This window comes from Tyto alba, unplaced genomic scaffold (assembly GCF_018691265.1).
Source record: "Tyto alba isolate M040663 unplaced genomic scaffold, T.alba_DEE_v4.0 Super-Scaffold_38, whole genome shotgun sequence".
Taxonomy (NCBI): domain Eukaryota; kingdom Metazoa; phylum Chordata; class Aves; order Strigiformes; family Tytonidae; genus Tyto; species Tyto alba.
In genome coordinates this window covers 10,214,519-10,239,988 of record NW_024881313.1, presented here as the reverse complement: position 1 = coordinate 10,239,988, position 25,470 = coordinate 10,214,519, and the positions used below count along the sequence as shown (strand labels likewise).

Here is a 25,470-nt window from a genome sequence, read left to right as displayed (position 1 = left end):
TAATATTGTTTTCATCTTCTCCAATACTTAAATTTAAAATGCCAGACATTAAAAAATTCTCACAGTAACTGCTTTTTACATATCTTCACAGATTAACACATTAGGCATACAAATATAACCAAAATATTATGTTTTATTCTAAACTAAAATAGTCTCAGTATTTTGCTGTCTTTCTTGTAGTATTATTGTTCTAATGTCTTGGCCTTCTATTATAAATCTTAAGTTATTTTTTTAGACTGCAGGGAGACATTCTGTGGCTTGTGGTAAGGGTGTGCAAAATTGATGTTCAGTGAACCTCATCTGAGTGAAGCATCTATAACAAGGTTTCCCGAGGGCATAAATGACTAAACACAATGGTCCATGTCATCCATTCCAGGTCCATGTTCCCATTGCTATATTAATCAATTAAAAGAGCACAAATATGGTGATGTTGGGTTTTTTACATAATAATAATATTGTAATATACAGCAAATTATTTAGTAATAATATACACACACAGAATACCAGTTACTTACAAACTCCACTTCTGTTGGGCATATGATCTAAATAAAAATAACACTTCTGTCAAGTTTTGGGCTTCATCCAGAACAAATGAGATCCCAGTTAGGGTTAGTCGCTTATTTGGGAACTGTTTCTCTAATTACCACCTCAAAACTTCAATTCTTGTAAGCAATTAAACTCTAATAGGTACCTTCTGACAGCTATAAATTTAATCAAGTTTGCAACATACAATGAATGTTTGCTGGAATATTCAGCATGTAGTCAATATAAAATTACATAGAATATATGCATACTTACATACACACAACTATGTTCTAAATGGACAGAGTCATGGTATTTATGTATTCTTCAGCAGAAGTTTAACTATTTTATTTTATATTAGGTTATGATTAGAAGACTAGAAAATACAGAAAAAAATAAAATCTAAAAATTTCAAAGTAATTTTTAAAATATATTTTTATTTATAATAATTCTTTCAATAAGTTTAAATAATGAATCACGTCTTGGGTAAAAGATAAATTTCATAACAGTCTAATTTTAAGTTCACTATGTTCTTTTTATTCACAAAGGAAAACAATCCATTTCCAATGGATGATCAAGTCATTCTTCTACTTGCTGTTATACCCATACCAATGAAACATTTAACACAGGTACCATAATGTTTTTAAGGACAGATACAGGACAAGACTTAAAAAGGGGAAACAGAACTTAGGTATAATACAGGCACTAAATTGCCTGATTCTCCTTTCTCTTGCTTGATAATACTGCCTTCTACTTCCCACTGGAATAGTCTCATGCCTCAGCATTGATGAAAATAAAGTCATGCACATAGAAGAAAAAAAACAAAACAACCTAGTTGTACACTTAAAATGATGAGCAGTGAACTCATCAGTGATGACTTGCCACTCAGAAATAAAATTTTGGAATTATAATCAGAAAATCTAAGATCAGTGCTCAGCAGCATAAAAAAAAAAAAAAAAACAAAAAACAAAAAAAACACTATTCAGAATGGAACAGAGCATAAAACAATTTATTCCATTTTACAGATCCCTGGTACACTTGCATTTTGAATAACATACGGAGTTTGAGATTTTCCAGTTGATTAGAGTAGAACTGGAAAAAAGAGAAAGACAAAAAAATGGAGCAACCTGCTCACCAGGAGCAAAAATATTATCATAGAACCATAGAATGGTTTGGGTTGGAAGGGCCCTTAAATATCATCAGGTTCCAACCCCGCTGCCCTGGGCAGAGCCCCCTTCCCCCAGCCCAGGGTGCTCCCAGCCCCGTCCAACCTGGCCTTGAGCCCTTCCAGGGAGGGGGCAGCCACAGCTGCTCTGGGCACCCTGGGCCAGTGCCTCACCAACCTCACAATAAAGAATTTCTTCCTTATGTCTAATCTAAATCTACTCTCTTTCAGTTTAAAGTCATTGCTCCTTGTCCTTTCACTACACGCCCTTGTAAAAAGTCCCTCCCCACCTTTCATGTAGACCCCCTTTAGGTACTGGAATGCCACTATAAGGTCTCCCTGAACTCTTTCCAGGCTGAACAACCCCAACTCTCTCAGCCTGTCTTCATATGGGAGGTGCTCCAGCCCCCTGATCATCTTCGTGGCCTCCTCTGGACTCACTCAAGCAGGTCCATGTCCTTCTTATACTGGGGTCCCAGAGCTGGACACAGCACTCCAGCTGGGGAGTAAAGGCTGAGAATCCCCCCCTCAGCCTGCTGGCCACACTTCTCTTGATGCAGCCCAGGACATGGGTGGCTTTCTGGGCTGTGAGTGCACATTACTGTCTCACAGTCACTTTTCCTTCCACTAATAACCCCAAGTCCTTCTCTGCCAGGCTGCTCTCAATCCACTCTTCACTCAGCCTGTATCTGTGCTTGGGATTGCCCTGACCCATGTGCAGGACCTTGCGCTTGGCTTTGTTGAACTTCGGGAGATTTGCACAGGCCCATCTCCCAAGCCTGTCAAGATCCCTTCTGGATGGCATCCCTTCCCTGCGTTGTCTTGTTGGCAAACTTGCTGAGGGTGCACTCAGTGCCACTGTCTGTGTCACCAACAAAGATGTTAAACAGCGCCGGTCCCAACACCGACCCCTGAGGAATGCCACTCATCATTGCTCTCCACTCGGACATCGAGCCGTTGACTGAAACTCTTCGAGCGTGACCATCATGCCAATTCCTTATCCACTGAGTGGTCCATCCATCCAATCCATGTCTCTCCAACTTAGAGACAAGGATGTCATGAGGAACAGTGTCAAATGTTTCACACAAGTCCAGTGAGATGATGTCAGTTGCTCTTCCCTCTTCCACCAATGCTGTAACCCTGTCGTAGAATTTTCTTCCCAATACCCACAGGTCAAAAAATCATAACCACAGCTGTTCTGCTTTCAGGTACCTGATTTTTGAACAGTTTAAAATCTTTCCAAACTGTGTTTTTCACAAGGAATTTCTCTTTAAAACAGCCTTACCATTTCTTGCTTATACCTAAAGTATTTAAGTGGATGTATTAGATACTGGTTTTAAGCGTTCAAGACATTTACATTCTATAAAGTAGACATATAGGTTCTGTTTATAGAGGTTCTATACACCTCTGTATATATGTACCTCTGTCAATACATCACTCAGAGAACTGGGACTCAGTCAGCCTAAACAGGATGAAAATAAATTTTTATATCAATATGCAATAATCTACACATGATTCATTTTCATAAATTAGTATCAAGCACGGTTATCAATGTACATGTTGATATTAAAACACAAGGTTCAGCAAGTACAGAAGATCTTCATATTGGGATACATGTATCAACTTCCCTGCAGAGAAACAGCATTTTATTCCTCCATGGGTTAATAATTTGCTCATAGTTTAAAAGAGATGGCACCTGCTCTGCCAAATACATATTTGCATTTCCAAAGAATGAGAGCAGTAAACAAGACAAGGGGAGGAGTGCTGAAACTTTTCCTGAATAAATTAAAGATTAATAATCTCTAAGGGGAAGGGATGAAGCATTTGAATCTGAATGAAAACTGCAGAATGTGCCAAGAAATATGTACAAAAATTGGCAAACTTTTCCTGCTTGTGATGCTTTCCAATGAAAGCTGGCCAAGAACGTAAATAATGCAAGACAAACCAGACCTTGAGCTCATAGAAAATCTAAGGAGTTGTACCTCATCAGGATACATGGAAGATTTAGATCAGATTTTAGCACAAGTAAACAAAGCAAGAATATCTTACAATTTTGTAATTGCTGTCATTATAACTCCATGCTTCACAGTAGTTTATTTTGGATTTTGCAAATAATGCTTTTATTTAATTTTATCTTAAGATGGTAGATGAATTATGGATGAATTACACAAGTTTTCAAGATGATGAAAACGTTACTCCAGCCCCATAGCAGTGGTTATCCTTTCAGTCAGGGCCCTGGACTAATCATGCAGAATTTATTGTCTTAATATATCATCGTGTTAGGACACTGAAAGGGTAATAGGTCATCTCTTCCTTTAGCTGGAGAGCATTTTGAGAGTCACTAATATAGGATTTGAAATTAAAAAGCTTCACTGAGTGACCAGAGTTGATCAGGTATCTGCCCTGAACTGAGATAAGGTCAGAGGGAGTATGGACCAAACCCTGAAGGAGTGCTCTTCAAAAGTATAAGATCTTTTATATGGCTCATAAGTCTTACTAGCTTCCTCTACAGCTCTCTGCTTGTTAAACTACACTGAAATATGGGTGAATACGTTACTGTTATTTAGAAATTGTATTTGTATGAATCTACAAATTCTTTTGTCATTGATAGATAATCTATCCTGACCTCCGGATCAGACCTGAGTAAGAATGCACAGAAATTCTTACTAGAGACTTGAATTTCCTCTTGTTCATTAGAGATGCAACTAGATATAAAGTACTGGATCATTCATCAGGATTATTTTGCTCAACACCAACACAGACAGGAAAAACACCATACTGCTGCACTGTGTAGTAGAGGGTAGAAAAATATCTTGATCGCTCATACAAGTAACCTCACAAGCTGTTTTTATAGTTTCTGGATGCCTAAATTATTTATAGAAAACAGCCTTTCACAGAAAATAAAACTTTTTTATGAGTCATTATTTTGAATTCACAAAGGCAAAATATTTCATAACTGAATATAGTATTTTACTATGTAAGGAACACCAAATAACCACTTGGCATTTTCAATTTAAAGAGGAAGTAGATTAATATTCTTATCAATCTACTGTGATTAACAATACTTAATCTGAAAAGTTGGGAGGTTTCCCTGGGATTCATTCAGCCATTTTCTTTTTATGAAAAAACAGTTGTATCAACAGTACTAAGCCTAACAAAGGGCACTACAAAGTTTTATCTCTCTTATATAAAAGATTACATTATTTAGAAGGTTTGAATTCTTCGACATAGAAGTTGTAAGGTTGTTCAAACACAGACGCTTTCATGAGTGCTTTTAAAGTAAAAAAAAAAAAAAAAGGTAAAATGATACACTGCCCCTCCTGAGCAGAAGTCATTGTAGTACTATACAACTTTAAATTTTCAACAGCATACGAAGATAAACCCGGGCACAGCCACAGTAGTTTTTCAACTTGTGTCACATGTAAAACAAAGTAGAACTAAATTACTGAGCAAGCCTTCACAGTTTCAAAGTAAACCCAGAGTTTCAGAAAATTCTGTAATTTTATTTTACATTAAAAATAATATATGGGAATATTTTCTGTCAATAAGGAATTAAGACAGAGGCTTTTTTGATAAAAGCATGTTGTAGCCATTTTTTTTAGGACATGATGAAAAATGGAAATGCTCCAAAGTACTTGTTTATTTAGATATATTTAAAAATAGGTCCTTTGATATTTAACTTCTGGTATGTGGCCCATTCTAAGCAACTACTTTTTTTAAGGCTGTTTTTTACTTAGTGTTTATTTTCAGTAATGCATGACAAAGATTTGATACATCCTTACGAGTTCAATTCTCCCTTACACTTTTCTTTCTAGTTGAGAAAATACCCAAAGGTACAATTTATCTCACCCAAAGCCGGATGCCTTAAAATTAGACCTTAAACTGTGAAAGAGCCATCCCAGCCAGGCACCCTTTATAATTAATTGAGAGACCTGGATACATCCAGAATGTACTTCAACTGACCTATATAGGATGCTCATCTTAAAATTAAAATTTCCCTCAGCAGGTGCTTTTGTGTTTCCATTAGCAATAATAGGAGAGACAGAAGGTAACCAGATGGTATTTAGATACTGTATATAGCACAGATTAGTCCCATTTATGTATATTTTGAACATTATCAAAATTTTAAACTCTAAATGACTTAATTATCAAAATATGAAGAAATAACCAAAGTAAAAATCTTGAGTAAAAAAAAAAAAAATATAGGAGTACAAGGAAGCAACATCCTGGCTATATAAAAGAACGGCATCCAAGTTCTACATTTCCAATCCTAAAACCTTTTCACAGAATTCACTAGCTTAAATCCTCTTGAATTTTAGAAAAATAATTTATTTGAAGACCTTCAGGAAAAAAAAAATAAAAAAGATAACAACAGTAACCATTAAATTCCCTTTTGCATACATAATTTATTCTGTCTGTAAACATGTATTTGGCTGTTTTGTTTTCATCTACTGCAGTATCAGGGGTTTTTGCTATTTCTGTTATCTCTCTTTTTTTAATTTTTTTTTTTTTTTCCTTCCTCCCTTCTTAGAAACATCTTTCTGACCTTATCCTAATATTACCTCCCATTCAGTTGATGAATGCAACCATTCATGCAAGAAACACAAGAAAATACACAATTAAAAAGGCAAAAGATTCCACAGGAGAAAAGCAGGAGACTCTTGATTCCTGGGATGCAGTGGTTCATACCGATGATGTCTAGGCCATAGATTCTATGTACCAGATTTACAAGATACCACTTCTTTTCCCTTCAGAAGGCAAGACAGGAAAGCCTGCTGTTTTCACATCATCCTTGATTCTTTCCTGGGCCGATACAGCTGCCTTGCTATTTGCCATTCCTATCTTTTGCTTAAGTTTAACTTGTCAGCCATCTAGGACAACAAACAAACAAATATGTAACTGCACCAGTGTGCTGGTTTTGTCTGGGGTAGAGTTAATTTTCTCCATAGTAGCTAATATGGGGCTCTGTTTTGGATTTGTGCTGGAAGCAGCGTTGGCAACCCAGGGATGTTTTAGCTGTGGCTGAGCAGTGCTCACACCGAGTCAGGGCCTCTTCTGCTCCTCACCCCCCCCCACCCGCGAGGAGGCTGGGGGGGCACAAGGAGTTGGGAGGGGACACAGCCGGGACAGCTGACCCCGAGTGACCCCAGGGATACCCCACACCAGGTGTCGTCCTGCTCAGCATATAAAGCTGGGGAAGAGGAAGGGAGGGGGGGACGTTCGGAGCGATGGCGTTTGTCTCCCCAAGTCACCGTTACGTGTGGTGGAGCCCGGCTGCCCTGGGGAGGGCTGAGCCCCCGCCTGCCCGGGGGCAGTGGGGAATGAATCCCTTGGATTGCTTTGCTTGCATGCATTTTTACCTTTACCTATTGAACTGTCTTTTTCTGAACCCATGGGTTTTCTCACTTTTGCCCTTCTGATTGTCTCCCCCATCCCACCAGGGGGGAGCGAGCGAGCGGCTGGGTGGGGCTTAGTTGCCAGCTGGGGTTAAACCGTGACAACGAAAAAGCCACATATACTTCAACAGCATTGAGGACTGATTTCAGATAATTTCCAAACTTGAACCAGCATAAGCATCAGAAGTGTCCACCTAGAGGCACATTTAGACCAAACAGAATAAATCTGACTAGCTGGTTTTCCTTTACACAGCATGTTTTAGGAGACAAAGAAAAAAGGGTTCTAGTTTCTATTATCCATGTGAGTTCTCCACGTTCCCTGAGTAAACCATCACTACATCGGAATTCTTCATAATGTCCCACAAGACAACCCAAAAGGGAAGTGAAGCACCATTTCACAGCAGAGGATTCACATAATTCAGTGCACACAGTGCAACACAGACTATTGTGAAAACTGCCTTATGTATCTGCTGGGATTCTTCCTACTGCAAGGAATAGTCAACTATTAATTACTACTACTGAGTACTAAACATCCCATTGAACATACAATAAAAAAAAAAAAAAAAAAAATCACAACAATTTCAAACCAGTAATCAAAATGTGGCTGAAAATCAAACCAAAAATAAAAATAAAATTTCACAGCATTTATATTAACTAAAGATTTTTAGCAGCAGATATGAAAGGTCCATTCCTGAAAATTAAAGTCGTTAGCAGACAAGAAAGAAGTATCTAGAGGTCATTTTATTCATGGTTTATTACAGTAAATAACAAACAATCTAAAAATAAAAAATTAATCTGTCCCAGCAATTAAAAGTCCAATTAGTAACACTGAATTAACAAATGTATTTGCAAGTTCGCTTTTCTTTGTTTTATTTATGTTTTTAAAAATAGTTTAGAGCAGCACAATAGTGTCAGAGTTGTACATTTACATTCCAAACTGCCATTAAGAGGTTGGACAAGAAATAATTAAACAGCCTCCAAATACTTACATTTGTTAAGCTCTTAAACTTGTGGCTAACTAACTAAACAAGACTGTATCCCCTCAGGGGTAAACTGCTGCAAACATGATTCAGAGAAATCTATTTTCTTCAGAAACAATTAAAAAAGGAAAATGTGTTCTAGATTGCATAAAGCTGTTTTACTGGGTGTTTGGGGACAGTTACTCATCCCGATTTCAAACAAATAAATAAATAAACTACTTACTTCTCAACTTCCTAGATTGGCCTAAATACCCTACATGCATCACATCATTTCTATCTGTAGTAATAGCATCATTAGTGTAATGAAAACTAGGTCAGGTTGACAAACTGATGATACCAGTTTCAAAACCCAAATTTGTAACTTTTTCCACTCTTGTAGACAAGGTATCAAAAATAACTACAAACGTTTAATTCTTTTCAGTGAGTCCCAGCATGCTACTTTTAAGCTTTCCTCCAGTACTGTGAATTTGCTGGTTCAGCCATAAAGCTAGTCCCTAGAGAGAAAATTATTAATAAAATACTGTTATGGAAAACTACAATTATGGACAAATAATTGTCCTAACTCTTCTATTACTGTTACTAATTATTTTGTAAGTGCCGCAGGAAACAATGGACAAGAGCTCTCTGACTGAAGAAACTCACAACTGAAAATCAACAGATCCTTTATGGGGAATTCTTCTCACAGATATAATTTTTTTTAACCTTTTATATCTCCTATTGATTAAACCGGCTGTGAAATGCTATAATTCCTACAGAATAAGGCTTTGAACTCATTCTGCACAGGTATAAAAAAAAAAATTCTGAATGATATCTAGAGCAAGGCTTGGTACATTTTATTGATTTATTTTTTGTTTGAGACAGTAGCGCAAAGAGTTGGCAACTCCTGAAATAGGTTGCAAACCTTGATAGCGACAAGAAGTAGGGAGCTGGAATCCAAAATTAATTATTTCAGTAGGTCAGCATCCTGTTCTTCAGTAACATTGCACTCTGCTGATGCCTCCCAGATTTCACATCGTAACTTTAAAGTAAACATAGATGTCTTTCCCAAGAACCTTCTCATTTCCAGGTAAAGTCCGGCTGAATTTCTTTTGCTCCTGCACACCAAACTACAAAACTGGACCTGTACTTTCTGTTTTCCTCTCCTTTACGATTGTTGTCACTCCTCCATAATTCTAGACACAGACGGGAATGTTTTGTCACACGATTTTCACAGCAGTCCACAACTCTCACCATGACAAAAGATGCGAAGATACAGTATGAATACAAGTATCATCACATAAAGTACTCTTTAGAACTAAGTTAACTTTAACCAAGGAATCAGAAATAATTGAGGTTTTAAGAAGACTTGTTGAACGTGTGTGCAGAAGGAGTAACTTATCAGTGAACTAATTCATAACAAGGACGCTAAGTGCTAAGAATTCAAAGCAAACAAAACTTTATGTATCATCTATATACGCTGTTAAGTTATATTTTATAATTAATATATATTAAATCCATTATCTTTCCTTCTATAGGCGCCATTCACAAGAACTCAGTGCTACTGTCATGCAAGCACAAAGCAAAAGAAGTCCAGTCCAGCCGTTTAGCCGACGGACTTTGAAGTTTTCCAGTGTTGACCTATTGCTACCTTTACTCCCAAACGTACTTACACTCTGCTTTATCAAAATGCTGCTCTAACAGGTTTGCTACAACCCTCTTATTCTCTTCATTCCTGTTCCAGTGATTTCATGTCATTGGCAAGAGGTGCACAGACTTGTCATAAAGTGTCACCTGGACGACATTTTGTTCCAGAGCAGAAATGGTGCAAAACGTCCTTGTAAATACAAAAACCTGATGTCTAGTGCTCTTCAAAAACAAATACTAACTTTGTTACTTTCAAACTACATAAATTCTTCAAAAATAACCTAGCTGTTCATTATGCATTGCTACTGAGCACTGTTCCTTGAATGTTTTGAGACACATATAGGCGTTTGCAAAAGATTACTTCAGCTTGTAAGTAACAGATCACATATATTTCTTCTTCCTAAACACATAAGGCAGTGTATCTTTTCCTAAACCTGCTTAAGAGCAGCAACTTCAGTCATTTGCAGACACCTAATTAGATTAACAGATTTGGGCCCCAAGTAGTTCAAATTTGTAACAAAATATCTCACTCCGCACACGTTTCAGACTGTTGAATAATTGTTTCAGGATTTCCCTGACGTGATAAACAACAAAGTCCTTCTACATTGACAAATGAACAAGGGACGACATAAGCCCCAGGAGGAAAGCACTGCTTTGTGATGCCCCGTGTTTCTTGATGTTTGTTTACGTTCTGTACCAGACAGGCATTTCAGGCTCTGAGCAATACTGGATTATTACTTTGGGGAGAAACAAAGAACTTTCTTGTCATTTTATTCATAAAGCATAACACAAGTTCAGCCATTTGGGAATGCGTATTAGTTTCTTGGTATGGGCTTGTTTCGGATATATAATGATTTTTTTAATGTATGTGGAAGCATTATACCATTCAAGTACAAAGGATAAAAACTATTGCCTTGCTACATTAGGTCATTTGACCTAAACCGGAGCAGAAGAAATGTTTAGTGGCAAAAAAAAAAAAAAAAAAAAAAAAAAAAAAAAAAAGCTATTCCTCCTGAGTTTTTCCCCATCCTGTTGCATTCTCTTTCTTATTTTACAACATGGATTTTAAAGGCTTATTCCATCCGCTTTCTAAAGTTAAATCAACCAGATAAAACTGCTTTTGAAAATTAATAAAGTTCTCACTAAATCTGTGTAAAAGCAGTCCAATAGAAGAATTAACTGAAGACCCTATCATCTGCTTGTTTAGCCAGGGAAAAAGAATACTTCTGATGCAGAAATCTACTGGGAAAACCTGCCATCCTTTTCAAAAACAGGATACACACAATGAAAAATGTAATCACATGCACTCCCAACAAATAAAACTCTTTTCAACAAAATGAAATGGAACAACACTGGACCACACAAAACACAAATGAGCTCTATCTAAATTGACTTCAGACATACAGAAGTTTTGCCAATTAGTACAGGATTTTAAATTTTTCTTTGAAAAGACCCTTAGACAGGCAATCGGCCACATCAACGCTCGAAGTTTCAGCAGACCAGCCTTTAAAGCGTAAGTTTGCAGTTGCATCTTTTGTTTCCTACCCTCCCTACGCTCGCTCCCGCATGTTTCAGCAATTCAGCGGTTTGAAACCAGCTGCCAGCGAGCGCCCGGCCAGCGTCAGGACCTTGACTGGGGTTGAGCAAAGTGATGCAGGTCAACGAGGCACAGCGGCATTAACTAGAAACCAAAGCCACGAGCCGTGACAACCGCGGCGCGGCAAGGTTAGCTGCAACTTTCCGCCTAAGCCCCCCCACGACGTCCACGCTCGCCCCCATCCTTCCGCGCCCCCCACCCCTCCCCTCCCCGCTCCGCGACCGGTTCAGCCGCCCAGCGACTCGCGAACTTACTGCAGTGCGATGCGGGCGGAGGAAGCGCACGGCCCGGGGATGCGGGGGGAGCCCGGCGCCCTGGGCAGCCGCGGGGACCGGCCATCCAGCCGGGCGACCGCCAGCGAGGGCGGCCCCGCCGCCAGCCCCCGCCCCGCCGCCGCCGGCTGCCGCAGCCCAGCGCGCCCGGCCCCGCGGGGCCACCGCCGCCCCGCTCCCCGCCGCGGCGCAGCGCAGCGCAGCGCGGATGCCGGCAGCCGCCCTCCTCCCGGGAACAGGCAGCCGCCGCCGGGGCCGCGCGGTTTTAAGCGGCTGTGCGCCAGCACATCTCCCACCCCCTTGCTGGCCGGGCGGCAGAGGGGAGGGGGGAGGCGACACACACTCCACACACACACACACACACACATACACACACGAAGCCCCTCCCGCCCCCCGCGCAGCTGCGGTACCTGTTGTCCGGCGCCTGCATCCTCCGGGCGCCGCCCGCCGTCTCCGCGGCCCCGTGTCCGCTCCGCGCTCGGCCGCCGGTGCGGCAAGACCCGCGCACCCCTCCGTGTCTCCCCCCACCCCCGGCGCCGAGAGACGCTGTCCCCGCACCCGCGCAACACTTACCCAAAGTTTAGCCGGTCTCCCCGCCGGCGGTAACCGCGCCGGGCTGCCGGTCGCCCTCCGGCCCGCTCCAAGGCAGCGGGGCTGTGACAGCGCCCGCGCAGCCGCGGGGGCTCGGAAGGGGTTGAGCGCGGCCCGCCTTGCGCACCTGCGCGGCGCCCGCCCCCGCGTACCTGCCGCCCGCGGCTGTGAGGGGTGTGGGGGGGCGGCGGTCGCGGAGCGGCTCCCACGCAGGTGCGCGGGCGCTGCGCGTCTCCGGGGTGCCGCGGAAGGCTGCGGCCGGCCCGCCACAGCCGCTGGCCCCCGGCAAGGCCGGCGCGGGGACCGGCTCCGCGCCCCGGAGCGGCTGCAGCCGCGCCCGGCCCGGCAGCCCCCCCGCCCCCCACCCCCCCCCCCCCCGCCCCGGGCCGTCCCTTCGAGGGGCCCGCGCGAATCCCGCTGCTCGAAACGCTTCCCTGTGCCCCCCGCTTCCCTCCAGCACGTGTGGGGGAAGCTCGCTGGAGGCAGCAAACACAGAGCTAGGGCTCCTCAGAATTTGGAGACTCACCCGGAGGAGGAAAAGAGAGTAGCGATGGCATGAGAATTAATGTCTCGATGCCATTGCCTCCCACTTGGCGAGACGCAGATCAAACTTTCGCTGACAGGTTCCCGCTGTGGTTGATGGCAATCTGTTTTGACCAAAAGAAATTTACCCTGAAACACTGGCAGGTTTCTAAGCAGTCCAAACACTGCCAAACTTCCACCTTCACCAGGTCTTGGGGGCCATTCCCAGGTTAGCTTCACAACATCAGCTGGGAACCTGATGGGTTGGTTAATTATAATGACCATTGGTTCCTATCTAAAGTCACTTTGTATAGAGCACAGAAAAGACTTCGGCTTTGGAGGGTGTTTCAGTCAACCTAGATAACAGTTAGCATACTGCTAATAATTTTATATAATAATAAAACCACAGAAGTATGCAAACACAAAACATTTTACCAAGACTTTTTTTTTTTTTTTTTTTTTTTTATTTTGCAACTACATCCATCCTTCCTTTCCAAAATCTGCTTTTAAAGGCTTTAATTTTCACATAACACACTAGTGCTAGAAATTTTTGGAATCCTCTTTATTTTGGTAACCATGTAAAACCTTGACAGCCCAATTTTGTTTATAAAGATTTTTGGTTTCTTAAAGGATAATTCCTTAATTCGCCTAGTGTACTGTTTCCTCAGACTATATGGTACCTACTGTCTGTAAAGTTGCTTCTACACAGCACAGTAAAAGACATTTAACTGTTTTGAATTAACGCATTTCCAAAACTCATTAATACTCCACCTTTTTGTTTAACCAATGAGTCTGAAATTTAGATGAGCTTCAAGCACACGAGTAAAATGTACTTTTGTTTTACATAATGCAATAAGTACATATTTATACCATACCTAAGTGATACAAGGGCATTCACAACTAAAATTTCAGTGTGATATAGTTTTGATAATCCTTAATAAACTCACAATCTATTAAAAATATATTCATCTCTTTTCATATGCGCATGAAACCAAAAGAAAAAAAAAATTCTATAACGTTGGAACAATGTCTTATAGGAGGTGTAGTATCACACACATTAGCCTTTAAATCAAGATGCATTAGTCAACCTCATAAATATCTTTCCAAATGACAGCTTCATAGTAGCACATGACGAATACTTGGCTTTAGTCTCCCATGTTTAATATATTGCTTTCCCTTTAAGACACTGATTTCAAGAGATTCCTTTTCTCCCAGGGAAAGAATTAAGTCCCAGTATATTTGAGCCTCAAGTTACTAAATATGGATCAAAACACTGAAGTACAGTGAGCAGTTACTTAATTGTGATAAATCATTCCAGTGCAACACAAAAATTTTATAGGCCTTGAAGTAGAACATTTGATCTACTGGTTGGGGTGGGGGAGCGGGGGTGTGCCTGGTTTTGAATGACCACATTGCCTTAAAAATTCTTTTCAAGTGCTCATAGTTACATACAGAAATATTAAAGTGAAAATTGCTAGGTAAAATTATGCTCACAATTACAACACTTTTTTAGTGCTGTGCACAACTTTCAGATACTCACTTAAGTTGGGCCTTCATTGTTTTCTTCTGCTGCGTATTGGAACAGTGTCCAACTTCAGTTCCTACTGAGAAATGAAAAAGCTCCAGCAAGTTCATATGCAGTGTGGAATGACAACTCCACTGACATTTGTAGCTTTAAAACTCCGAAGTTAAATTTGGAGGTCTTGTGACACAAGCAGGAAAATCATCCCTCTCATTAAACATTTGATTTGCCTTAGAAAAGCAGCAACCCTTACACAAACCAAAGCCAACTCACTACAGCTGAGCTGTGAAAGATCAGTGTAAAAGATGTCAAACTAAAGGGACACTAACACATTAAGATTTTTGTGTTTGCGCTGGAATATACTTAAAAATGGCCATAGTATGTGCAGTTTTGAGACTAAGTTAAAGATGGGAGATAGATGAGTTATGGCTGATGGTGAAGAGCTTCCTCAGTGTAGAGCTTGGTGGCAGTGTTTGGGAGTGGCACATTCATGTAAGCACCTTTATTCTCCTTTCAATGCAAAGCTGCATCCCGTTCCAGAAGCAGGATGCTGCCCAAACTGTATATGGTCCTGTCCTCTTCTCCTTTAATCAAGCTCCTACCATAAGCAGATTAAAATATGCAGAAAGTTTGTCTCTTAACAGCTCACTCCCTCACAGCAAAGAAAATAACAGATGTCTAGAATCCACAGCCAGAATTTTAAATATTAAATTTATTATACTACATCCCTAGATCTGTGTTTGGATATTTAAATAGATTGTGTTGCTAAGCATGACTTTAGGTTGCTCATTTTATAAGCTTCTATGATGATCTTGGGGCCCTAAGTTTTGACATGATTCATGAAAGAAAAAAAGCACCAAACTCAAGAACCTTAACAGCAAAAATAATTCCCAGTCTCCAATATTTTTTATTCACTATTGAGTAGTTGCAACAGTATCAGTCATCTGCAGTTGTTCTACTTATATCCTTATTGCCATAAAAACTTTTGGGAGAAACAGGGTTTGGTCTATAAATCTGACTTCAGTGGCTGCATGACTGTACAAAGTTGCAAATGCAAACTGTTGAAAACTCATCTAACTCCATGTGAATTCAGCTGAGATAACAGCAAGCTATATATAAAGAAAATCTGTTTCAGGATATATGATTATCAGAAGCAAATATAGTTCACCAAAGTTGTTAAAGAAAAAAAGAATCTTCTCAAAACTTAATTCATCTAACTTAGGCCATTCTTATACTACATGAGGGTTTCTGTGGAGGAAATGGAATATAGCGAAAAAACATCTTTTGCACAGTAATTCCATACTTTGTGTATTTTCATCAGGAAATGTCAATATACAGTAGGACTATACTGGTCTTTCCCAGAAATACCAAAATCACAGGCAATCAGTAATAGGGATCCAAAGAGGAATCAAATCAATTTTGGCAGAAATAAGATCTTTCATAGATCATGCTTACATCACTTTACGTTAACTATTGTAGCAATATGGATACAGCATAGAATCTTATATTCGTTACACTTGATAATTAGAGTAGCATAGTTATTTGCACAGTTGAAAGAGAAAAAAATCTTGTTAAATATGCAGAGGCATTTACAGGTCTGCTACTACTCACATTACTGATATTCTATATATATATATATAAAAAAAAAATCTATGGTAGCTAAAGATAAATAGGCAACAGAGCAAATATTTGTACTTGAGAAAATCAAGGACCAGATGAAATTACATTAATCAGCTGAACTGTTGTCTGTGAGCTTGTTATCCGGTATACCAGATATTCTAACCAAATCTTTAGCTATTCTTTCATTAATGCAATCAAAATATAATACTGAAAGCATTTAAATTTACATCTGTTGGATTAACACTGGCATACAGATGTATTTGCTTGATTACCTAACTGCTACAGATCAGTCAGTCTCACTTCTGCCCCTGCGAGAATCCTGGGGTGAGTCCTCTTGGAAAACATTTTGAGCCACATGAAGGAGAACAGTGTGCATGGGAACAGTCAACATGAATTTACTAAAGGTAAATCTAGCTTGATCAATCTGACTGTCTTCTGTGATAAACTGACTGAACATATGGATGAGAGGAGAACAGTGGATGGTACTTATCTTGGCTTTTGCAAGGCTTTCTACACTTTCTCCCACAACTTTCTTCTGTCCAAGTTGGGATGTTGCAGACCGGATGGGTGGAAAATAGATGGGTGAATAACTGGTTGGATGGTTGGCCTCAGAGAGTAATGGTTAATGGGCTGCACTCTATCTAGGTGCCAATATAAAGTGGCATTACCCAGGGGTCTGTCCTTACATCTTTAGCAGTGACCTTGAGAACACAAAGGAGTACATGTTCTTCAAGTTGGCGGGTGAGAGACACAAACTGGGAGGACTTATTGACATGCCTAAGGGTAGGACTGTCATCCAGAGGGACCCAGATATGCTGGAGGAATGGTCTGACAGGAACCTTATGATGACAAGAACAAATGCAAAGCCCTGCACTACCAGAGAAGAAAAAAACCTACAGTGATAGGGCCAGTCTGGGGAACAATTCTGTTGAAAAAGCCCTGGGGATTTTGGCAGACAGCAAGCTGAGCATGAGCCTGCAGTGGGTCCTGGCAGCAAAGCAAGCCAACACCATGCTGGGCTGTATGAACAGGAGCAGAGCTAGTAGCTCAAGGGCTGTTATTATCCCCCTCTAATCAGTATTTTATAGATCACACCTTGAATACTGGATTATAGGATAATTCTGGCTGAAAAGGCTCTCGGGATATCTCTAATAAGGATCAAATATGAGACCAGACCAAGGGGCTTTATTCAGTTGGGGTCCTGAAACCCTCAAAGGACAGAAACAACATAATCTCTGTGGGCAGCCTGATGCAGTGCTGGACTGTCCTCGTGATGGAGAAGTTATTCCTTCTATCCAGTCTGAACCTCTCATTTCAATTTATGCCCATAACCTCTTGTCTTCCCACCATGCATAACTATGGAGAGCACATCCCTGCCTTCTTGATAGCCTCCTCATGCATACTGGTAGGCTACTATTAGGTGTCCCCAAAGCCTTCCCTTTGCCAGGCTGGACAAGCCTGGATAAGCCAGTGATTATTTGATTGTCATATGAGTGTAACGATGCTTGAATTACTAATAGATTTGTCTGTATTCTGGTTTTATAATATTATCTCTAGTAATTTAAGGGGAAGAATGGCAAGTATAAAAGAAACAAAGACAAATGCAGTGTAGTAGAGTATCTTTCCATGAATTTAAAACTATTTTTTTTTTTTTTACAACTTACTTGCATCTTTACCATCCATTTTCATATGCAGTTTTTCCACTGTATTGTTCCTGTTTCAGAGATGGACCTTGGACAAACCATCTTAACTCTGTGGGAAGATTTTTAGAGATATCAGCAGGCAATGGGTTGACAAGCTGATAAAATCTACATGAAAGATACCATTGGTTTCAAATGGAAGCAGGAGTGAGCCCTTAGTCATACTAAATGAGAAATGTTTGTTCAGTCTGAAAAGACACTATTTTGTTATAGATTACCTAAGAAGCAGATGTCTGATAGCTCACACATTCTGAAATGCTACAATAGAAAGACTACTGAGCTCTATACAAATTCTTTAGTACTTGACTAGGGCAAGAGGTAAGAGGAAAAATGCATTTGCTATGTTTCTTGATGTAGTATTGCAACTGTAACATGCATAATTTTTTCATTACATTTCACTATATATATGCAGAATATAAAAAAGAAGCATATGGCTAGCAGTCATTAAAAAAAGATATATTTATATGAAATATCTCAAATATGGCTTTATATTTCAAAAGATTATTTTAATACATTAATTACCATCTGTATGTTTACTGAACTGTCTCAACTGCGTGAAAAGATATGACATGTCCTTAAACATTTGTTGAATCTTAACACATATTACAGAATCACTATTTAACATTCAACAGCCAATGTAATTTGTTATAGGGAGTTTTTTGGGTTTATTTTAGACTTAGTTCAGCAGCAATCAAAGTGTAATATATTCTCTGATTGACAGTAATCATTAAAAAAACCTCATGGACAAAATTATTAAATTTAGATGCTTTTAGTTCACTGTATGCATCTGGCACAGAGATCATTCTTGTCACTAAAATACAAAATGAAAGACATACTGAGGGATTCTTGGTTTTGTTGTCTGCCTTTGTTTTCCAAATTTCTTCTAAATTTTGCTTTGCTCATGTTGCTTATGTTTAACATCATGCCTGCTGCATATGTGCTTCCTGCAGGTAGATCAATGAAAGAGCAATACTAAGAAGTCATGTCTCAAAAAATAAATATACAGAAGAAATTTGTAAGCATCATCTCCCTACACTGTTTCTGATGAGATCAACAAAACCGAACAGAACTGAGAACAGCTACCTTTTCCTTGATTCATGAGTTGACAGAGGTAGCTTGGAACAGAACATATACCTACTACAGAGTCAGTATAGAAGTTTTGCAGATTATTGTTAAACACGTATTAGTACAAAGTGGTTTATGACAGAGAACAAAGGTGCAGAGCTTACAAAGATGAGAGAGAAAGACAACAGTTGACTAAAGAACTAGGGAATCAATAACAAAGAGAAACAGAGGACAGATTCATGGGGTGAATTTAATCCAGGAATTTCCATGAAAACACATTCATTGCAAACCAGAAAAGAAAATGGTAACATTTTTCTGGTTGGTGCAGCACAAGGAAAGGAGCAGAGAGGAAAATAAATATTTGGAGAGCTAATGGCACTACAATTTCCTTAGTTTGAAAAAACACCCTATGAAAAGTGAGCATCATAAAAAGAACAAGAATTGTAAGAAATTATTTTAAAGTACAGTTGAAATTAAAAACTACACGTGTCACTCACTATATTTGAGTATAACTTGTCATAAAACAGTCAAGTGAACTAAAATCATTCAAAACTTGCATTTCTTAACTAATGAGATCTAGCTAAGTAATTAGACCTACTTCATTTGTATTTTCATTAAATGTGTTTAGGAGAAAAATTTGTTGGAAAAACAATACAGAGAAGGACATATACCGTGTTAGTAAGGCAGAGATTTTTATCAAACTATACTAACTTCAGTATACATGACTACTGCAGAGAAAAATTAACAACATCACAATCAGCTTCAAGACTTAAGGGTGTGGGTACTACTACACAACATATTCAAGAGCTTATGTATATTATTATAATTGAAAGTGAACAGTACTTAAAAGCAAGATAGAGGATTCAAATTTGGAAAGATTAAATAAATTAGAAATAGTTAAGACATATCTGTAAAAGGAAATTGAAATAAAATAAATAGCAGAGAAGAAGAAAGAACTAATTACATTTAACTGTTTTAAAAGAAAGGTTTTCCAAAGGGCTGATGGAATGAAGACAAACAAAAACATGTCTCCAAAGATGGTTTGTATCAGCGAAAATTCAGCATGAAAAGCAGAAAAGGTGGGCTCAACAATGAGAGAAAGTAAAGAGAACAGAGTTTTTTACTTTAAATTAGTAACGAGGAAGACACCAGCAGTCTTCAGAAAGAAACTTTTAGTGGATTCAAGGCAATTAGACAAAGAAGAGAAATCAATAGTGGCAAATAGTGTCTAGCTAGCACCTGTTCTATTTATAGCCCTTAAATCTCAGATTCTTATGTAGTTTTTGGTGAAATTCATGAATATTTTCTTCTCTTTCTGAAGTCGTGTTTTGCTGACAGGTCAGGTATCTCTTTAAATCAGTTGAACAACATATTTGATAATAATATAATAAAGGACATTTTGCTATATCTAAAATAGAGTAGATTCCTAAACAAGCATACATTTTTCTTTGACGTAGCTTGTACTGTTGTTTTTGCCAACTGATATCTTTATTATAGGTATTTATATGTACTGTATACATCAGTGTTACATTGCAGATACTTTAAGAAACTAATTTTTTATATACATTTTGTTAGAAGTTAATAAACCTATTATTTTTTAATACTTTCTACTATCACAAAAGTGCTTAAGTTTTTTAATAAGTTTTCAACATGCAGTTGAATGTATGTAACAAAAACCTATTCCACTCACTTCTCTGGGACCAGTTTCACATACAGATTCCAAGGAAAAATTTAGCAATTTATCAATACATCTTTTGCCTTTGTATTTTATTTTACAGGATATGATATTTAAAAGCTAAGTTCTGTTCTACTTTCACCGTCACAGCTACTAACATAGTCTATTCTAGATTTACACCATATAAATAGGATGAAAATAAAGGAAGTGGGTTTTGAGAGCAGCAGGATCCTGCAAGTAAAGCACTCAGTGGCATATTTAGATAGTCATGTTGTATACTTCAGTTCTGCTGTTGGTCCATTACTTGGCTTTGACATCTAGGATTTATGCACATAAAACCAGCACTGTGATTTAAGACTGCAATTTTTTAAATCCCCCCTTAACACAACAAAGCTCAAGTATTCAGTCAGAAAAAAAATTTTCCCTGGGTAACTAAAGTTCTACTTTTAAAGGTGTCCATGACTTCCTTATTTTTGTTAGTACTTAACAGATCAATGCCTAGGCCTCCAGTGGGACATTTTCTTTCATACCGCCTTTGGGAGACTAAATATAGTAGCCATGTTTCAATCATTCCCACTGTAAACATACAATCAAGGTCTGTACAAACCACAGGGGAATTGATTGCATTCAGGCAGAAATGTAACCAGAGGGCAAAGAGGTAATGTTCCAAAAGCTTAGTAGAATCTCAGAATGTTTGAGGTCGGGCAGGACCTCTGGAGGTCATCCTGTCCAACCTTCCTGGCTCAAACAGGGTCACCAAGGAGAGGTTGCCCAGTGGTCAAAGTATATGATATGAGTGTCCCATTTCAGACTTCTCTTCCTGAAGAGACACAGACTTGCAAATCGTACCTCACAGAAAGATAATTAATCACTTTCACTGCCTGTGAATGCTGACCAACACAGAAAAATTGAATTGGACCAAACCCCCAAGAATTGTACTGTACTGGTATTCTTCCAGAAGGGTCAAGAACTTGATTCTATTTTCTGTTTCTTCTGAGATCCAGCATGCTTTTCCACCTAGGGTGTCTGTAAGACCTTGTTTTGAACTGAACTTTGATACAATAAAATTTCTGTTCTTTAACTGAAGATAAATGACAGAGACAGATCCCATCAAGACCAGACTAAATGATAGAATTCTGGCATAAGAGGAGGCGTAGGCTTTGAACCCCTTCAGAAAAGATTTGATACAAATTCTTCTAATTTTTATGTTGTCACTTTCTCATTCTCCTGACAATTTAAAAAAGAAATGCTGACGCTTTTGAAGATGATGTGCATACCTGCTAGATATGCTCTGAAAGGTCTATCAGATATAGCTGTCTAAAGGACTATGGTATAAATATACTTTTGGCTCTTAGTCAACTTTTGCATGGACTGCCGTGATGTCTCAACTATGAAGACTAGCGCCATTTTGAATATGTGAATATGTGCAACTCTAGGTTTCTAAGACGTTTTAAAGAACAAGAGACATACTGAATTTAGCATTAAGAAGCAAGATGCAAGAACCACATACTTGGAAATAGATTCTAAATGTTTGACTAGATCAACTAGTCAATCATTTATACTATTTTTAGAGCAAGCCATTTATCTCCTTATATATGTTTTACTTCTCTAGACTGAAATTATCTGGAGCAATGAGTTTCTCTGATGTGAGTACTTATACAGTGGCAAGCACAATGGAGTATCAAATCTGGTCTGGTCTTTATTATAAACTGTGTCCATGGGACTGTATATATTAATCCAGCTTATATAAACTCCAACTATGCTATGTGACAAAGGAAATGTTTGCTTCTAAAAGCTAATTTAAGCCAAAATCAGATAACCAGACAATAAACACAATACATACATTTGCTACTGCCTGAATATGAATTTTAATTACACATTTTAGGCTAATTATTGTATACTCAGATTTTGAGATACTAACTAACTTCATGCTTCCTCCATTTTCTGTAATTACTTTAGCAGTTTTTATTATATTTTAGTTTTAATATCTTTGCAATACTGAGTCTGTTTCAATGTATAACAAACACTTTGATGAGCCCTTATTTTCAAAACTAGCCTCTCTGTCTTGACTGGAATTAATACTGCCTGTCTGCTAATATGAATAAACATGCACAGCCCATTTCAGAACAAAAAAACAGCCCTGATGCTGAAAATGTTGCTCATTTCTATCAGTTATATATTCAGGCTTATTATCTGGAAACTAACTCCTTGATATTGTACATTTGCATATGTATGAACAGTCATCCACCTGCATACAGTTATTCTTGGTGCAGTGTTTTAGCACTCATGAGTAGGAATTTCAGACATTATCCACCACTTTTACTTTTTCTTGATTGGTCCCTAATCCTTCTGTAGGAGGCTTCAGCTGACACAGATACTGAGGAAAGTAGGCCTGGTGGAGAGGAAAGGGAGATATCATCCAGCTCAACTCTTCCAAATAATGCTGCAGCCAGCAGAGCTATTGTGATGTATATGGCTCTGGGGTAAGACACAGATAGGGTCTTCTCCAGCTCCTCACCTGAATCACCTTCAGAAAATGTAAACATGGCTTGCAATTACCAAAATCCAACTTCCCCCCTCCTGTTTTTTTTTTTTTTTTTTTTTTTCCAATTCTCTGATGGTCATCTTAAAGGTACAACACAATACCTTTAGAGACATAAAAACTCAGGTCTGATTCAAATGGTACTGTGATTTTAAAAACAACTTTCAGTTTGCTGAATATTTCATGAAAAATTCATTATTTGCAAAGCTGGTTTTAATGTTAGAAAGTCTAAGACGTATAAGAGCATCTTATGAACTAATCCCCATTTGATTTAGTGGAAATGCTGAACTTAAAATAACTGAAGTATCATTATAAATGCATCCATGCTCCTCTGTAATATTTTCCTTGATGACAGTGCACCAGTTGTTGATTTATATTTGTATCTCTCTCTCTGTTATGGTCCCTCTTCAGAACTCACTTATTTCAGTCTTAATGTAGTAATGAGCTTTGTCTACAAGAAGGGCAACATTAGCCTTAATACTCTTGGGCACTCTATACTGTCCTTCCTTTTTCCACCTACTAGAAGACTCTGGCAGAGATGGTAAGGGTCAGATGGGTTCCTTGCCAGGGAGTTTGTTCTATGAGAAGTGCAGAATGCAGAAGAAAGGCAGAGGAGGAAGATCAAGTACAAAAAACACTTCTATAGGCCTGCAGTAGGGACTTGCTGTTGTACCCTGTAGCTTATGTCTGTGATGCAAGGTTAACAGCAAGGGTGATCTGGAGTCTAAGGAATTTAAATGTTGATGGGAACAGAAGTGCTTCATCCAGAGAACCCCTAGTAGGGTGGTCATCAGGAATGGATTAGCAGGGCAATATAGATGTAGCTATTACTCATATCTCCTTGCTATTAAGTTATTGTAAGTTATCAGAATCATTATATATTGAAGACACAACATACACAACATAGAATTCAGCAGTGATACAAGTAGCAAGTACAGAAATCAGAAAGCAGGAATAACAAAGAAAGTATGCTAGTTAGGTACAGAGAAATAAATGAAATAGGTAACCTGGAAAGACCAGGCTATGGTTGTCTTCATATATTACAATTTTTAAAAATATTCAAGAGCACTTCTAGAAGAACAGTACTTTAGTGTAGCACTAAGTAGTGCACTGTGATATACATTGCCAAGAGGAACTAATGGAATAACTAAAGATGGAAGTCTTTAAAATAAGATACCAATTAGAAAAAATGTATTCCTCATGTATAAACTCTTCAGAAGTCAACATCGTGACCAGGGAGGGTTTTGGTTCACTTGGCCTTTAGCCAAGTTTTGGTTTCTTCAAAAAAAAAAAAAAAAAAAAAAAAAGTATATGTTCCTACTCCCTGTTGGATCAATCTTTCAATAATGTTTTAATACAGTGGTCACTTTTAACAAAATTTGACAGATAGTTAAGAAGAATAGAAAAACAGAAATCTGAGGGATTATAAATTATATAAATTTTATGAAAGCAAATGACCAAGTAGGTAAGAGACGGGTTAAAACCTTGACAAGGAGAAAGGTTTCAGCATGAGTGAAGCAGTTATCTATTCTGTTTGGTCTGTCAGCTGACTCACACATGGTGGGAAGCAGGGAGAATCTGGGTTAGTTCCATATAAGAATAAGGATTCCAATTTACAGAGACCCAATGCAAGGTCTGTTTGAGGCTGGAAGTACTAGAGAGGTAATGACTGGCATGAAGCATTTGGAAATGGAGAGGAGAGAATTTGTGAGACTGATGCTGTACGAGTGCTCTATCCCTGTAAGGATTCAGGGAGGTACGGGAGAGTTACAGTGTGGCCTTTCCAGAGGCTCACAGATCTTCACAGGTTTGTCAAGATACCACTAAGGGCTTGAGGCAAAGCTGGCCATGCAATGACACTATTCCATTTTAAATAGAAATGTTGCGGCACAACAATTTTAATATGCAAATAAAACCATTAATTGCTCAAAGCTACTTCTTAAATAACTGAGCTACTTTCTCAGCTTGAGGGACCAATCTATTCCCACAATAGCGAGATTTGCAAATTTTATCAGAAGAGAAAGTACGTAAGAGCTGCTTCACCCCTTCTTAATGAAGTCCCCTGTATTTAGGAGAAATGCTGGGCTTTGATTTGACTGAAAACCACCGCAAATAAAAAGACCTTATTTATAGTTTTAAAATCTGTCACTTCACTCTATTTTAAAGTTTTTAATTACATGTGACAAATGTAATCAATTAGAAGTTATTAAATTACACATTTGTGAGACACTGGTAGGAATTAATCCATTTTACTGAATATTCATGAAAAAGGTTGGTGGGGGTTTTTTTGTTATTAGAGGCTACAGATGGGATCCTAGATATATGAAAATGTAGAGGTCTTTGTTAGCTGGTATTATAGAAATGTACTCTAAGCTCATTTTTAGGGAAAAAAAAAATCAATTAAATGAACTATATGCAAAGAGTGATGAAAAACAACCTTAAAGAGGTCAGAGGAAAATCTGAGGGATGCAACCAGATGAGATGACTCGTATTAACTTTACATATTTTTAAGAGACTAAATAATGACAAAGAAGAAACAGAAAAATATCCTGAAAACATGAGAGAAATGGAAAGTTTGTTTAATAAGCTGCAAATTAAGAATTTTGAAATATATAAAAAAAAGGAAGATAAAAACACAGAGAAATGCCTTAAGTTAGAATGCTCTACCAGTCTGCAAT

General features: G+C 38.6%; 1 protein-coding gene across 6 annotated transcripts in view; it reads right to left on the bottom strand.

Moving 5' to 3' along the window:
* Positions 1-25,470, bottom strand: part of DGKB (diacylglycerol kinase beta) — a 397,600-nt gene that overhangs the window by 338,770 nt on the left and 33,360 nt on the right. For 4 of the 6 annotated variants that reach the window (XM_042802008.1, XM_042802011.1, XM_042802010.1 and 1 more), the window contains exon 1: positions 12,129-12,448. The exons of 1 other annotated variant lie outside the window; for it this stretch is intronic. The gene's annotated coding sequence lies outside the window, so the exon portion shown is untranslated. Of the gene's footprint in view, positions 1-11,537; positions 11,669-12,128; positions 12,449-25,470 lie in introns of those variants that run through there. One more of the 6 variants, XM_042802009.1, reaches the window with a different exon arrangement.